The sequence below is a fragment of the Malus sylvestris genome, chromosome 4 (genome assembly GCF_916048215.2).
Source record: "Malus sylvestris chromosome 4, drMalSylv7.2, whole genome shotgun sequence".
In the NCBI taxonomy this organism is placed as follows: domain Eukaryota; kingdom Viridiplantae; phylum Streptophyta; class Magnoliopsida; order Rosales; family Rosaceae; genus Malus; species Malus sylvestris.
The window spans coordinates 14298930-14314398 of NC_062263.1; the positions used below are offsets into that span (position 1 = coordinate 14298930).

The 15469-nt window shown below is 38.5% G+C and overlaps 1 long non-coding RNA gene across 2 annotated transcripts; it reads right to left on the minus strand.

The window, feature by feature from the left end:
• Positions 1 to 3492: 3492 nt before the first annotated feature.
• LOC126619481 (uncharacterized) lies at positions 3493 to 5152 on the minus strand. 2 transcript variants are annotated; one of them, XR_007622074.1, is made up of 3 exons: positions 4879 to 5152; positions 4391 to 4447; positions 3493 to 3698 (listed from the first exon to the last, which is right to left on the minus strand). It is a non-coding gene; the product is annotated as an uncharacterized LOC126619481 (long non-coding RNA). The 2 variants fall into 2 exon arrangements; XR_007622075.1 differs by having other exon boundaries at positions 3493 to 3768.
• Positions 5153 to 15469: the final 10317 nt, after the last annotated feature.

Sequence of the window (15469 nt, forward strand, 5' to 3'; positions counted from 1 at the left end):
GTCCTTCGTAGAAATATTGAATGAGTAGCTCCTCCTTCATTTGATGCTGTGGACAAGAAGCAACAAGTGATTTAAAACGTTCATAATAAGAAGGAAACGATTCACCTGGGTTTTGTTGGATGCCACTAATCCGTTTCCTCAAGAGAATGACTCTTGAAGTTGGGAAAAACTTCTCCAAGAACGCTCTTTTCATACTATCCCAAGATGTAACCGTTCCGGGTGCTAACTCGTAAAGCCAATCTTTCGCCTTTTCCAAAAGTGAGAATGGAAAGGCCTTCATCATCAGAATACTCCCGTCAACATTGATGGGTGTCATGCTCGAACAAACAACCTCGAACTCCTTGAGATGCTTGTTGGGATCTTCCATGGAAAGCCCATGGTATTTCGGAATGTGGTGCAACAAGCTTGACTTCAACTCAAATTCGTCGGTCTTGCCTTGGGCAGCCGCGGGGTATTGAATGCATAATGGTGCGGCATTGGTCAACCCCGAGGCCGAAAGCTCTTTGATGGTCCGATTATCCGCGGCCATAACTTCTTCTTCCTCTTCTTCAAACTCAGATTCGGCCTCTGAACTTGAACTAGGTTCACTAGGTTCGGGATGCCTCCTCTTTCTTCTCAAATCACGTTCAAAATCGTCGTTAAAGTCCAAGATGTTTGCATGCACAGTTTGAGAACTCCGCGTCATGCACTAGTACCTACACCAAGAAAACAAAACAAAATCAGAAAACTAGGTAAATTAAATCAAGACACACGGCAACAACACAAGGGATTAGCAATTTTGCTAATCCCCGGCAACGGCGCCAAATTAGCATCCCTAGTTAATCCCCGGCAACGGCGCCAAAATTTGATGTGAAAATTAACTTGACACACAAATTAAACCCTATGGATGACAATTGTAGTATATGAGCAAATAGGGATCGTTCTAACCGGGGATTAACTAGGGATGCTAATCAATGTAAAACTGACTCAAGAACATAAAAATATAAGGTAGAACACTAAACTAGACTCAATTAATGCAAAACTAGGGTTTAAAACACCTAAACAAACTAAAAACTCAAAACAGCAACTAGAAGGCTCAAAACTGCCTAAAAACCACTTTCTGGGCAGTTTTGAGCACCTACACTACTTTGGACGAATTTGGACTATGACTTGACTCAAAACACTTGGAAACACAACTAAATGGATTTCTAACTAATCTAACACTTTAAAATAGATGGGGGAATGATTTTGACGAAATTAAAACTTTAAAACTCAAACTTTAAAAACAAATGTAAAGCAAAACAGATTGTGATTAAATAGAATGGTGAGAAGCTAGTTAGAGGGTTCCTTATCCACACATGAACATATGCATACAACTCAATCTCCAATTACTCTTTCAACAAACCATGAATGACAATGCCCCAAATTAACTAGATTGCACCAATTAATTCTCAGATTTCCCTAGATTCATTGAATTGAATGGAATACGCATTACAACCAAATTATTCTTATCAAGGACCCTAACTATGGAATACGCATGATAGAGACACATATCAAAGATCATTAAGTTCAATGGACATCATAAGCATTGACGAGGCATTCATAACTATGGGATACGCATGTTACTCTTGCCTAGGATTTACTTAACACAATCGTGACTAGCGACTTTCACTACTTATGAATATAAGTTAATAACGATTAGGTGAAATTCCCTTATACCCTAGCATCAAGTTTAAGCATGCAAATTAAGTGTCGACCCTCAACCCACATACATAAACAAGTTATCAATCAAATAGATAAGTAAATCACATTCACAATTTCTGAAATCATAATTGGAAGAAATCAAATCATATAAAACATATGTCCATGGCTTCAAATTCACCTCTAACTAAAAAGAAATTAGTTCCACATGTCTAACATAATTGAACAACAATTTAAATTAAACATGAAAACAGAAACAAAGAAAGAAAGAACTCCAAACACTCCACTAATGGCAGATTGCATGTGCAAGGCTTCTCCTTCCTTTGGACTGCACGGCACTCCTTCTTTCTCCTCCTTTAGTGGCTGCACAAGGTGGATGAATGGTTATGGAAGGATGTAGGAATGGTTTGGGGAAGAGGATGGTGCGGCAAGGTTGAATTTGGGCAGAAAGTTGGGAGTTTGGGGATGGAAGGCTGCGGCAAGGTGGGAAATAGGGTTTTGGACGAATTTCTGAATATGGAGAGGGTATGTTCGGCCAAAGGGTTTAAAGGAGTATATATAGGCACTTCAAACCCTAGCAATCAGATTAGGGTTAGAGATGGGCCTTCTAGAATGCCTTGCAAGGCAAGGAAATCAGGTATTTTGGGGCCCTAGGTGCGGCAGAGATTAGGGAAATCAGATTTGGAAATGGGCTAGGGTTTAGGTGCGGCATTAAGTGAGGATCCAAGATGAATTGGGCTAGGAGGATGCGGCCTTGTCCAAGAGGTAGGGATGGGTCGTCTAGAAGCCCAAAGCCAAGAATAGAAACTCTCGAAAATGGAAACCTCCAAGAATAGAAACTTCCAACTTTAGAAACTTTAGTTGCCAATTCCGACTTCTTTGTTCTTCACTTTCATTTCTTCATTTCTTACGCTCCCTTGACCTTCAAACTCGTCCATTCCTTGTTCCAAGCATGTACTTTTCAATCCAAGCTCACTTTTGCTCTAAAATGCTCCATTTTGCCATCTTTTATGTCATATGCCCTTTGAACCTGAAAACACATGAAAGTAGCTCAAAAGACTACTTTAACTAAGAAAACATAACGAAAATGCATAAGAACTAGCTAACTAAGGCGCATAAATATGCTCCTATCAGTGTGGCCCATAGTAAGTGGTTCATGTGTGATATATTAAATTAAATTGATATTGTTTTGGAAGCAATTTTATTGGTCAAAGAGCTGCCATTGCTGTTGCCTTGTATTCTACTCCGTGGTTGATAAAGATACTGTTGGTTGTCTCTTACTGCGCCATGAAATTATTCGTAAATCAGTTTGATGGGAGCATATTTATGCAATTTTATTATCTTATTTCTTTGCATTTACTTAGTTAATTTTTATTTATTGTAGTAATTTAAGTTATTTTCATATTATCGTAGGTCCAGTTGGTAATGATGGCAATAAATGACAAAACTAGAAGAAAAAAGCTCATCTACCACGGTGGATGTCTATGATAAATTACAATCTACCACAGGCATTATGCCCGTTAGTATTTTGGATGTGATAGAAAGTTTTGTTTCTACCACGAACTATTCACGTTGTCAAATGCAATGTAACCACGTATTGTGCTTGTGGTAGATTGGGATCTAACACCACGTGCTATGGCCATTGTGGATTACAAATTGATCACGGTTAATGCTCGTTATAAAAAAAATTTCCAAAAGTAAAAAAAAAATAAAAAAAAATTATTTAATAAATAAAAATATATATATAAATATACAAAATTGCAAATTTTATTTTATTAAAATTCATATATTAATATACCAAATCACCAAAATATGTAGAGACTTTGCTTCACACTCTAAAACAAAACTCAAGTCTTAGTACCAATCTTGGTCCTCCAATGCTATTCGTCTTCTCTGCAATTTTTTCTTTAAGAAGACACACATCTTCTGCAAGCCAATCACATTTTAAATTTGCAGGTGGCTGTAAATGTAGCTGATATTTGAGTTATAAACCCTCATGAATTAGAACCACCAACCATCTATGAGACAAACAAGGAAAAATATATAGCTTAGAAATCAGAACTCATCACACAGGGCCCATAGACCGACCTGTAAAAAAAATTGATTGCAATAATTCAAGGCTTTCCTTTTTTATTTCGAACCACCTAGTCATAGATTGAGTTTCTTACTCGAAGAGTATTGTGACATGAAAAATAATAGTCAAAATCTAGAAGGAGAGACACAAAGAGACCTCATGTATTTGTCAAGCATATGAAGATCAATGTGGATGTCTTCCTCTGTGTGTGTGTGAGAGAGCGAGCGAGGAGAGAGGAGAGTTTTCCATGGGGCTTCCTTTACAGTAATTAAGAACAATCAAAACATGCCACTCTAAAATTTTAGGAGAAATGAGAGTTTGCCACAATAACCATCGAGGTTTGGAGCTCTTGAGGTGAGATCTTCCTAAGAATAAACATTCCACTCTAAAATTTTAGGAAATTGTGAACCATGCATGGCATTGTGAATAAGAAGAGTGTTTTGCTTTTCAAAACATTATGATTGCGGCTTAAACTATATTGTATCGTCCCTTGCATGCTTTCTTTTGATTAAGAACAATCAAGGGCTGGAATTCGTAACTTCAAGTGCCCTGATAGCAAGTGTGGAACCCACATAAAGAAATTCCTTTTATACTATAAAATGGGAAAGGCTTAAACAATAACATAGCATGACTAACCACTTGTTGCCAGCTCTCTTGCATCCCGATCGTTACGGCCTCTGGCTCCGAATGCACCTAAAAGAATTCAAAGGACAGACCAAACAAAATGACCATCCAAGTTTTACCAAAAAAAAAAAACCAGGAATATAAGCATAATAATCACCACAAATACAACTAATTTGTCTTTTCTTGCTTGCACCATTTTTTATATTTGTCCCGACATTTTTGTTACCTTGGTTCTCTCATTCGAAACCTTGAGAACCATGAGTCTTTTGCGAGATTGGCTCCATTACATTCTGGAGTTTATTCTTTTACTCATAATTAATTTAAACATAATTATGCAGGAACACCAAACTCCCATTATGCAAAACCCAATTTAGCAACCCAACAATTTTCTTCAGCAATTCAATAAGTAGGGACAATCAGAGACTTAAAATTTTGATTAGTCCCAAGACCAAAAATAAGCATAAAAATCAAAGAATTAAACTTGGCAATAATTTACTCACCAATCGTAATCAGATTTCTCATTCCCTAAATTCAACAACTCATCCACCCAGCTATTCCGTTGCTGCGCCACAGCTAGAAATCCTAGCAGCTCCACGAATGTCAATTATGCAGAAACCAAACACAACCCATCATCAAGACAAAGCGAGCTCTTCCTCCCCCCCTCCCCCCCCAATCTCGAGACAAAACAAGCTATTCATCTCTGTAGTTTAGGGTCGGAAAATTGTCGACATAAGCGAATTGGATGAGACCTGATGGTTGAGGGCATCTGCCTGAAAACTGTAAATAGGGTTTGAGATCTGAAATTTGGGCATTTATTATTATACTAGTTGATTTAAAAAATAAAAAATTTAAATTACAGATAACAATTACAGTCAGTCATAAATTAAAAAGGCGCTGTTGTTAAAACTTTTTGCGATCACAGGCTTTCCTTGTGGTAATATTTAGCTAAATTAGAACGGGCTATAAACGCACATTGTTATTTTAACCATTTCAATCACAGGTTTGTTTATGCCCGTTGTTATAATAATTATTTACCACGAACTTCAAATGTCCATGGTTAAATTTGACTTTTTATAACAAACTTTATATGTCTGTGGTCAATTAGCCATGGTAGATGTAGTGTTGTGGCGTTGTGTGGAGAAATTTAGAGTAGTTTTGGACTTGGATTGGATAGCAGGCGTGGATAGCATATGGGCTGGACCTTTTTGGTGTTTAAAAGGTGTTAGACATGTGCTAAAATCTAAAGAAATTAAAGTTGAGGCTTAGAAGGCAAGGAATTACACAAGAAAGACGAATCCTAGTTGGAGAGAAACATTATCTTATCCTATCTTATCTTCTCCTATCTTATCCAACATTATCTTATCTTATCTCTAGCTGCAAGGAGGAATCCTAATCACATTCCAACACTTTCTACCTAATTCTTAGAGTCCTAAAATAATTCAAAATGCCTAATCCTTTTCCTCATTGGATTCAGTTGTTTCCCCTTATATATATGAAATTCCTGCAATGATTTAAGGTGTGCCACACCTACCATTCATCCATTGAAGCTGATGGAATTTTTAAAGTTCTTTCTATCTTGGTTTTAAGTTTCAATGTTTATATCACAACCTGTCCCGAAACATTTAGTTTCGACGATGTGAAATGATGATTTTACCCTTGGATGTTGAGATTGTGATGTGTGTGACATGTGCTTGGGATGTAGACTATTATGTTGAGTTCCTAAGTTTTGGACTCAAGTAAAAATTATACTTTTGGGTTGTTTTGGTGGATGACCAAGTGAGGACACACACACACAAAAAGCACCCCGTGCTCTTTTTCTCTCTCTCTCCTTCTCTCGGGCTTCCTACCATTTCCATACAAAACGTACGGACGAACACCAAACTCACATTTCATGCACAGATCGACGCTAGAAGGTAAGATTTGAAATCTTTGCAAGTCCCTGAGTTCATATATGCCATTTTAAACCGTGAAACCCTAAAAAACCTGAGAAACCATCACCCCTGATTTGAGTACTGTTCATGTGGTCGTAATTATGGATGTTTCAGGGGATTTTAAGCTCATATGAAGCTTTAGGACATTCGTACGAAGCTCGGAGAAGAAAAACCAAGCAAATTGGACATCGGGAAGTCGAGTTTGGAGAAATTTGGTTGGAATTATCGAGCTTTTTCTAACAAGTTTTCATGGATTTCAAGCCTTGAAATTGGTAACGATGTGTTCTTCTAGTTATGAGCTTTGAATTGAGACCAATTTCATGAGTTTTGGTTAAGAAACGCCGGAGATATAAGGATTCTAAGATTTTTCCAGTTTCTGACGACGGCGACGGTCGTCGGAGTTCGAAGGTAGGGGATGACGGAATATTCCATCAACTTTGAAGGAATATTTCTAACGGCGTTGGTTAGTTTAACGGTTTCCGTTACTATTTAACATAATATTCCTAAATGGGTTAAAGGATTCCGTTAAGGTCCCTGCGCGTGGCCGTGCGTGTTGCCGTGCCCTTGCCGGTGTGTGGCGGCATGTGGGATGTCAAAAAACTATTTTAAAAATATGGGGATGTTCGTGGAGTTGTGTATCACGATGGTATATTTATATACCTCATTTGAGTAATGTATGAGAAGTTATTAGCTAGTATTGGTTATTTGCTTTAAATCAACGTTTTTATAGTTGTTTCGCATATAGTGGAGACTTATCCCGAGGACAAGCGCAATCAAGGGCGACTCGGGTGCTACGATTCTTCGACATACAAGTGAGTGAGCTTTTGATTTTAAGTATATACGTATATGCTTGATATTTTCCCAGAAAATGCATTTAAATGAGTTATGCTTTGAAATTGCCATGCTTATTGATTTATGCTTAAACCATGAGTTAGAATTGTATGTATATATATAATTGTGGTGTTTTGGACGCTCAGGTAAGCCCAGGTGAGTTTATGAATTGTGAATGTGATTAACGGTTGTGATTATTTGAGAAGCAGAGCTTATAAACCTGTACCCTGGTGTTAGAGATTTAGCCAGAGATATGGCCCAGGCCTGTTTATAATGTCACCTCCTACACCCTATGCTCACATTGGATCCAATTTAGGTGCACAATCTTGTCGTACTGACCATCATAGGTGGTTCCGACTCGTAGGTGGCTAGCAATTTATCACCCAACTATCATGAGAGCGTAGTATTGAGCATAATTATATTACACCCAGTCTTGTCGTACATACCCTTTTAGTGGTTTCGACTTGTGTGCAGTGTAGTGCCGTATAGGTAATGGTAGTGACTCCGGCTAGATTGACTAATGAGCTATGAATTCAGTCGTATAGACTTCTATAGGGGCTCCGGCTAATATGTTATTTTCCATGAATTTATTCTCACCTGAGTTGCTTATTCTATATTATGTTTTGGCATGGCATACTAACGAATATGGTTATGTGAATCATGACTAGAATATATGTATATATATATATATATATATTTATTTATTTATAATCGTATTCTATTTCTGGGAAAATTATACATGTTTTATGGTGAGAGGTTAGACCATTTGATAATGAAATGATTTTTGAAAAACTTTGTTTTTGCCCACTCACGTTTTCTATTTTACGCCCCTCTAGGTTTTAGGTAGACTTGCTGTTGGTGGCTTTGAGGATCTCGGCAGGTCTGACAGAATAAAATATTAGTAAGATATCTTCTGGTACTGTATAACTAGTACTTGTCCAGCTGGACTACCCCTAGACCTTCTATGCTCTAATTAGGAGTAATTACTCTTGTATCTCACTCCTAGTACTTTCTGCTTATTAGCGCACATTAGTAGCTTTCGGTTTTTTTTTATTCGTATATTTCTTATCCTTATCGCTTCCGAATTGTGCACATGGCTATGTCACCCTCATGTGACGGTCATCATGCCTCGATCTTGGTCGGGGTGTTTCAGTTTGATATCAGAGCCTAGGTTTAGCAGTCCTGTATATCTTGTGAATGATCTAATCATTATGATGTCTTTTGTCAGAAGTATGCCGCCTCGTAGAGAGCCACATCACTCCGCTGAGCCTAGTTTCCCTGATATTGCTCAATTAGGGGAAGCTATAGCTAATGCCATTCAGTCTTTGCTCCGTCCTCCTTAAAAGACACATCTTGAGACTATGTATAATCTTAAGCTGAATCATTTCATGGGAAATGAAGGACATGAGGGAGCGGATAAGTGGCTTAATCATGTCGAGAAGACTTTCCTTATGATGCAGAGTCAGGGAATCTTCCTCTTGATAGGTGGGTCGAGACGACTACCTCATTTTTGGGTCCAGAGTCAGCATCTTGTTAGAGACAGGAGTTATACCATATGCCACCAGAGGTTGTAGTAGATTGGGAAGTGTTTAAACAGTTGTTTAGGAAAAAGGTTCATTCCCCCTGAGTATATTGACCGCAAGAAACAAGAGTTTACGCATCTGAAACAAGGAAATATGCCAGCGAATAAGTATTACAAGAGGTTCACTGATTTGTCTCGATACTATTCGGAGGTTGTTGCTAATCCGGTCGAGATGCTCCATCGTTTCAGGTTGGGTACTAAGAAGAAATGGTGTTTTATAGCGATATCGACTCCCTGTGCCACTTACCAAGAGTTTTATGAGGTTTTACTACAGATTGGGGACTCAGAGAACATGCCCAATGAAAGTGAAGATGAAGAAGAAAAGAACAGGAACCAAAGGCGAGATGATAAAGGTAAAGGTCAATCATTGTAGGGACCTCGTAAGACCTAGAGTTTTGAAAGAAGCAGTGGAAGTTCCAGCTCTTCTAGTAGAGGTTTGAGCTCTAATGTGCAAATGAGAGGTGGTAGATTTGCTGAAGGCCTGAGATTTCTGAGGCATAGAGACATTGGTGGTTCAGGTGCTCCTCTATGCCGCAGGTGTAATAATAGGCATTTTGAAGAATGTAGGAGAGGTAGCAGTGCATGCTATACTTATGGACAGATGGGGCATAGGGCTACACATTGCCCTCAGAATTAGTAGAGGCCCCAACAGCCTTCCTTACCACCACCTGCGCCGACCCAACAAGCTTCAAGATCTAGTGGTTATGGCCAGACTAGTCATGGTGGTGCTTATCATTATTAGGGCAACACCGCTCCTTATACTGCAGGGCAGTATCATTACTCGCAAGACCCTCATTATCAAGGTGGTTACCTTCAGTATCAGGGAGGTTTTATGCTTTATCAGCCACATTCAGCAAGTGGATCCCAGTGGTACTAGGGGGGACAGCCCTAGCAGGTAGAGATTGCTGCTAACAGTGCAGGATCTTCGAGGCAGTCGGGTTAGCCAAGACAAGGACGTGGTGTTCATGCTAACAGAGGTTGTGGTGGACGACAGCAGAATCAGGGACGTATCCATAACATGACACTGCAAGATGCTCAGAACAATCCTGATTTAATCATGGGTACGTTAAATATTCTTAGTCATTTTGCTAGAGTATTGATTGATTGTGGTGCTACGCATTCAATTGTTTCTCATACATTTACTCAAGTGACGCAACCTCATCCTACACCTCTAGGATTTGATTTAGAGTTTTCTATGCCTAGAGGAGAAAGATCTTATGTTGATCGAGTATATCCAGGATGTCTAGTGATGGTGGAGGATGTTATTATGCCAGCTAACCTTATTCCGTTAGACATTGTTGATTTTAATGTAATTTTGGGCAATGATTATGGAAAGACAGTTACTTTCCATCGTCATGGATTACCTGAAGTTACATTTGTAGGAGAGCCTAGCAAGGTGAGGCATGGTGTTATTTCTTCCATGAAAGCAAAAAGATTGTTATCGAAAGGTTGTCAGGGATATTTGGCTCATGTGGTATTGAATGATGATGCTCCTAATAGTGTGAAGGATGTGTGTGTGGTCAGGCATTTTCCGGATGCGTTCCCTGATGATTTGCTTAGATTGCTGCCAGATAGAGATATGGAGTTCGTTATTGATCTGCTTCCCGGTACAAATCCTATATCTTTGACTCCTTATAGAATGGCTCCTGCTGAATTGAGGGAATTGAAAGTTCAGTTGCAAGAATTAGTGGATAAAGGTTTTATTCAGCCTAGTACTTCACCTTGGGGAGCTCTAGTCTTATTTGTGAGGAAGAAAGATGGAACCTTAATTGAAAGTTTAGTTCCAAGAATTAGTGGATAAAGGTTTTATTCAGCCTAGTACTTCACCCTGGGGAGCTCCAGCCTTATTTGTGAGGAAGAAAGACGGAACCTTGCAAGCAATTGAATCGGGTAACAATTAAGAACTGTTATCCGTTACCTTGTATAGATGATTTGTTTGATCAACTTTGAGGTGCCTGTGTGTTTTCTAAGATTGACTTGAGGTCTAGTTACTACCAGTTGAAGATTAGAAGTGAAGATGTCCCTAAGACTGAATTCAAGACTCGATATAGTCATTATGAGTTTCTTGTGATGCCATTCGGGTTAACTAATGCACCAGCAGCTTTTATGGATTTAATGAATCAAGTATTCCAGCCATATTTGGACAAGTTTGTCATTGTCTTTATCAACGATATTCTGGTATACTTTAAGACTAGAGCAGATCATGTTAGACATCCTAAATTGGTGTTGAAAAGTTTAAGGGAACACCAATTATATGCTAAGTTTAGCAAATGCCAATTTTGGTTAAATCAAGTGGCATTTTTGGGACATGTTATATCAGCTCAAGGTATTCGAATAGATTCTCAAAAAGTGGCAGCTGTGGAGAATTGGGAATAACCTCGAACCGTCACTGAGGTACAAAGTTTTCTTGGCCTTGCAGGCTATTATAGACGGTTTGTTAAGGATTTTTCAGTGATTGCTTTACCACTGACGAAGTTGACTAGGAAAGATGTTAAGTTCGAGTAAGATGATAACTGTGAGAAAAGTTTTCAACAATTGAAGTATTATCTCACTCATGCACCTGTTTTGGCACTCCTTGATGATAGTGGTAATTTCGAGGTCTACAGCGATGCTTCTTTGAATGGTTTGGGCTGTGTATTGATGCAACATGGTAGGGTGATTGCTTATGCTTCGAGATAGTTGAAATCTCATGAGAAGAATTACCCTACTCATGATTTGGAGTTAGCGGCTATCATCTGTGCTTTGAAGATTTGAAGACACTATCTTTATGGTGAGAAATGTAAGATCTTCACAAATCATAAGAGTCTTTAATATCTTTTTACTCAGAGAGATCTAAATCTTCGGTAGTGGAGATGGATTGAATTACTTAGGGATTACGATTGCATGATTGAGTATCACCTTGGTCGTGCAAATGTAATGGTAGATGCACTTAGTAGGAAGACTCCAGCTAGACTTAATACCATCTATGATTGTCATGTTCATCTTCTTATGGATTTGAGGTCCACTGGAGTGAAGTTAGGAGTGGAAGATAGAGAGGAAGCCTTACTTGCTAATTTTCAAGTTAGGCCAATCTTAATTGATCGTGTGCTCGAGGCCCAGATGAATGATGAAGAGACCTAGGAAATAATTCAAGCAAGGAATCAGGGGAAGAAGAAAGATTTCATAATTCGAGAAACTGATGGTATGCTTATGTAGGAGAGCAAAATGTATGTGCTGAATAATGTAGAGCTAAAGAAAGAAATCCTTGATGAAGCGCATATTTCGGCATATGCAATGCATCTAGGAGGTACCAAGATGTATCATACCATTCGACCATTTTATTATTGGCCGGGTATGAAAAGAGAAATTGCTGAATATGTGAATAGGTGTGCCATTTGCCAACAGGTTAAAGCTGAAAGGAAGAACCCTTTTGGGTTGATGCAGCCACTTCCCATTCCACAGTGGAAATGGGAAAATATTACCATGGATTTTGTATACAAGCTTCCTCGTACACATAATGATTATGACAACATTTGGGTGATAGTTGATCGGCTTACTAAGTCAGCACACTTTATTCTAGTGAGGGAAAAATATCCATTAAGCCAATTAGCTAAGTTATTCATATCGAAGATTGTGTTGGAAATGTGCCCTAAAACCAATCATATGATGATACTTTACGGACATTTCACATGTTAAACTAATACAGTTTAATTTAAAAGGGCAAAGATTATTGTTTGAAGTCGTCTCATATAAATATTATACGCTTAAACGATAAGTCCAAGGAATATGTAATTGGGAGAATGCGATCTAAATAAGTTAGATTCATGAGACCATTCTCTTTCGTATACATATCCTAAATGTTCCTAATCATAGGATTGCCAATTGGGCATTGACAGTTCGTTAAGATCAGTATGTGCTATGTCTTCTCTTAGGGAGAGTGATTGGTCTCGAGTCATTGGTGTGACTGACACCAAGACAAGTACGTAGGTGCTCAATAGAGAATGAGTTCACTGAACGCAATCAACAAGGAGTTCTCATACTTATGCCACATGAGAACTCATGGTTGGGATAATGCAAAGTAGTCCTTTGACCTGAGGCATCATAGTTGTCTTGTGGTTAGGTCCTTGATCTTTGGCTATGTCAAAGTCACTCCATCCAAGGGTGTCCACGACATAGTTAGGGTTAAGCCACTTAGCCATGGAGGCAAGTGAATGCGCAACAAGGGATCTCTAACCTTCAAACTGTTTGAGGGAGAATACTCTATGATATGATTAAGAATCCCTGGCCAAAGTATGAATGAGATTTAGGAAGTCGTTCTAAATCACATTCAAGGTAATCGTATAAGTAAATGAATCATATTGGATAGTAGACATGAATAAACTATCAAACCAAACAATGTGGTCAAGAGTATTGTATTAGAGAAAGATCGTATTGCATTGTAATCCTAAACTGAATAGGTTCTCCACCTCTTCTGATTAGCTTGGGTAACCATGACATACTGCTAGGTGTCACTCATGGTTTGTGGAAGCCCTAAACGTGTATAATCACTAAAGGGAGAATTGAAAGTAAGTTTCAATTCCTAATCGATTTGAAAGAGTTCTAATCGCCCACTGCCTCGCTAAAAGGAACCTAATGGATCGCACACCGTGTAAGGTAATGCTTGAAGGATTTGATGGAGATGAGTAATGACAATTAAATGGTTTAATTGTTTATGGCAAGAATTAATTAATATGTTAATTAATCAAACGAATAAGTTCGTTTTAAACCTTGAGTTAGTTTTGGGCCTTAAAGCCCAAATTGGCTTCGAATCGTCAAGCCCATTAGCTTAAGTTGTATGACAACTTAACAAACAATATTCAAGAAGCCCAAAACAGTGATAGGAGCATATTTATGCAACTTAGTTAGCTTGTTTCTTGGCATTTACTTAGTTTAATTCTAGTTATTTTAGTACTTTAAGCTATTTTCGTGTGTTTGTAGGTTCAAATAACAAAGTTGTCAACAAAGTGTTATTTGGAGCATTTTTTGGCCAAGATTGGATAGTGCAAGCATGGAGACATGAGGATGGACGTTTTTTAAGATTAGAAGGCTAGAAATCAGCATGTGTGTGTGCAAGTGTAACAGCTTGTACATGTGGAAATGATGAGTACATGGACAACACACATATGGGAAAGAAAGGCACAGCATGGGCAGAAAAGGTGTTGATTTGTGGCTAAAATGAGGAAGAGCATGTGTGTGTGCAAGTGTAACAGCTTGTACATGTGCAAATGATGATTAGATGACAATAAACACACATGAAAAAAGGGAAGAATGCACCGCATGGGCAGAAAATGGGTTGATTTGTGGCTGTTCCATCCCCTTGCCGTGAGCTCCATCCACTACACCCATTACATCCACTCATTACCACAACACTCACCTACTACACCCATTACATCCACTCATTACCACAACACTCACCCTTGTCCCCTTCATTATTTCTGTTTTCATGCACCATTACATTGAATCATTGCACTCAATTGGTGCACATCCCTTGTCCCCTTCACCCATCATATTTCATTCAGTTTTACCTCCACTACATGCACTTATTGATGCACCACTGTTTTACTTTCCTTGCCCATGCCGTGCATCATGAATCAACCTGCACCTATGACTCATTTCTACACCATTCCACCTCCCTTCCCTTTATCTACCATGTGCACAATCATTCATGTTCCCTACTTGCATTCATAGCTGCAACACCATTCCATTTTACCCCCCATGCTTTGCATCATTACTTCACTTTCACCTTTGAATCATTGCTTACACCACCATTCATCCCTCTATGCCATGCACTTCTTCTATAAAAGGAAGTGTGTGTGGCAGCCATTACAGTCAGTTTTTGCTTGAGAATTCATCCCCATTTAAATACAACTTTCATCCAAACACATCAATTCATCTTCACATCCATTCCTCCATACAACCAAACCTTCAAACACTCACTAACACCTTGTGTCATAGCAAGGGAAGGGAAGGAAAGTGCTTGGACGTGCATGATGTCCAACTTGGATCGTTGAAGCGTTTAGGTGTCTTCTTTCTTTTGTTTTCAATGTCTAAATTTGTTTATCGTTGCTTTGTAATTATGAGGAACTAAACCCCCCTTAGCTAAGAGGGAATTCGAAACCATGTTCATGCTTGCAATATGATTTGATTACTTTCAGTTGTGATTCATAAGTTGTGAATTCAATTTACTTATCCATTTGAATTAAAATTGATTTGTGTATGTTGGCTGAGAGTGCACGCTTAATTTTCATGCATAAATCTGATGCGAGGATATAAGGGAGTTTCACCTAATCGTTATGAACTTATATTCACAAGTAGTAAGGGTTGCTCGTCACAATCGTGTTAAGTAAATTCTTGGCATAAGTTTCATGCAATTCATAGTTACAAGTGTTTCGTCAATGCTTATGATTTTCATAGAACTTAATGATTCTTGCTTGTATCTCTATTATGCAATTCATGTAGGGAACTTGTGGGGAATGCTTTAGGTTGTTGTATGCAATCATCCAATTCAATGAAATTAGGAAAATCTGAGGGTTAATTAGTGCAATTCACAGTTAATCTGGGGCGTTGAGAATTCGTAGTTTATTGAAAAGCAACTGGAAATCGTTTTGTTTGCAAGTGTGTCATGTGTGGAGAAGAACCTCCTAGCTAGCCTTCCATCCATTCAATCTACTTAAATTCGTGCAGATTTCATTAGTTCTTTAGTTTACTTGTTTTGTTTTCAAATTCGTC